The sequence below is a fragment of the Manis pentadactyla genome, chromosome X (assembly GCF_030020395.1).
Source record: "Manis pentadactyla isolate mManPen7 chromosome X, mManPen7.hap1, whole genome shotgun sequence".
Classification (NCBI taxonomy): Eukaryota; Metazoa; Chordata; class Mammalia; order Pholidota; family Manidae; genus Manis; species Manis pentadactyla.
In genome coordinates this window covers 50,397,104-50,399,498 of record NC_080038.1, presented here as the reverse complement: position 1 = coordinate 50,399,498, position 2,395 = coordinate 50,397,104, and positions in this window count along the sequence as shown.

The window sequence follows — 2,395 nt, the reverse complement described above, 5'->3', positions numbered from 1 at the left end:
TAGGGTTAGCTTCTTTACTGTCTTACTGTCTAACTTAACTCGCTTGTTGAGCTATTATAAACACAATCTGATGATTCTTTATTTCTCTCCCTTCTTATTCCTCCTCCTCCCTTCTTCATATGTTGGGTGTTTTGTTGTGTGCTCTTTTTAGGAGTACTCCCATCTAGAGCAGTCCCTGTAGGATGCCCTTTAGAGGTGGTTTGTGGGAGGCAAATTCCCTCAACTTTTGCTTGTCTGGGAATTGTTTAATCCCTCCTTCATATTTAAATGATATTCGTGCTGGATACAGTAGTCTTGGTTCGAGGCCCTTCTGTTTCATTGCATTAAGTATATCATGCCATTCTCTTCTGGCCTGTAGGGTTTCTGTTGAGAAGTCTGATGATAGCCTGATGGGTTTTCCTTTGTAGGTAACCTTTTTTTTCTCTCTGGCTGCTTGTAATACTTTGTCCTTGTCTTTGATCTTTGCCATTTTAATTATTATGTGTCTTGGTGTTGCCCTCCTTGGATCCCTTGTCATGGGAGTTCTGTGTACCTCTGTGGTCTGAGAGGCCATTTCTTCCCCTAGTTTGGGGAAATTTTCAGCAATTATTTCTTCAAAGACATTTTCTATCCCCTTTTCTCTCTCTACTTCTTCTGGAATGCCTATGATTCTTATATTATTTCTTTTATATTGATCACTCAGCTCTCTTAAAATTCTTTCATTCCTGGAGATCCTTTTATCTCTCTCTGCATCAGCTTCTCTGCGTTCCTGTTCTCTGTTTTCTAGTCCATTAATGGTCTCTTGCATCTCGTCCATTCTGTTTTGAAGTCCTTCCAGAGCTTGTTTTATTTCTGAATTCTCCTTCCTTAGTTCTTGCATATTTCTCTGCAAGTCCATCAGCATGGTTATGACTTTTGTTTTGAATTCTTTTTCAGGTAGACTGGCTAAATCTATCTCCCCAGATTCCTTCTCAGGGGAAGATATAGCAGATGCCGAAGCTGTCTGGGTTAGTCTTGTCTGGATCATATTTTTTTGCCTTTTCATGTTGACAGGTGCTATTGACTGTCAGCTGGGAGGGCCAAAATTTTCACTTACTACTGGCCTTTCTTTACTGGGGCAACTGCGACCCCTAGTGGCTTGTGTTGGGTAATTGCGTGTAGAGTGGGTCTTTGTGTCTTGCCTGGCCGGGAGGGAGAAATTTCCCTTTCTGTGGGCGGAATTTGTCTCAGGCTGCTTCTCTGCTTTCGCAGCGCCCGGTGGGGTGATGGATGGGGGGGCTGCTTGACTGTTTGCCTCCGTGAGGGGTCTCAGAGCTGTTGCCCAGGTTGTTAGTGCACCCGGTTTTCCCTGTAATTTCCAGCTGCTGTACTGTGACCTGGGTTTTTTCCGTCAAGCTGTTAAGTCCCTGTCCCTTTAAGACTTTCAAAAAGCCCCCGCTTTTCTTTGTCACAGGGGCATCAGCTTCAGCACCCGCTCAGAGGTCTTACTCCCTGTTCCCCCAGTATCCAGGGCCCCCTGGGCCTGTACTGTGTCTGCGCTCTGGCCCGGATGGCTGGGGCTGGGTGTTCGGCAGTCCTGGGCTCCGTCTCCCTCCCGCTCTGCCTATTGTTCTCCCGCCGGGAGCTGGGGGGAGGGGCGCTCGGGTCCCGCCGGGCCGGGGCTTGTATCTTACCCCTTTCACCAGTCGCTGGGTTCTCGCTGGTGTAGCTGCAGTCTGGCCACTGTCCTGCGTCTTCTGGTCTCTCTTTCAGGGCTAGTTGTGTTTGTTGTATTTTCAAAAGTATATATGTTTTTGGGAGGAGATTCCCACTGTCCTACTCACGCCGCCATGTTGGCTCCGCCTCCCCCCAATTCATTGAGATTTTAAGCATGAGAAATTATTTTGATAAAACAATTAGAATGCCTTTTGTAATTTTTCAACATAAAGAGCAGACTAACAGTTTAAGAAAACCTTGTCTTTTAAACTGAAAACAAAATTCTAATTTTGCTGTGTACTTGATATCAAGACTCACTTGCTTTAATTTCACATAGCATGACTATATCAATTTTTCTACAAGCTTTCTACAACTTTCTTTTTACATTCAGTGTTCTCTCTCTTTAAATAAATAGCTGTACTTTAGAACAATTACTTTCTTTTAGCTTCAACAAAACGAATTTCTATTCTTTATACTTTCTCTTATTAAAACACACATCTTTAGCATACAGAAATATTTTCCTTATTATATTGAGTAGTTTTCATTAGAACTTAAAACTATTACTTTAACTTTCAGTGAACACTGAAAAATAGGCTACTGTAATCTGTTACACTAGCATTCTTCAGATTGATACATCTATGAATGTATATTATCATTTTTGGAAATGTGCTTTACAGCACAATTTCCCATTAGGCACAAAATATGTCTATATATCTTAGCA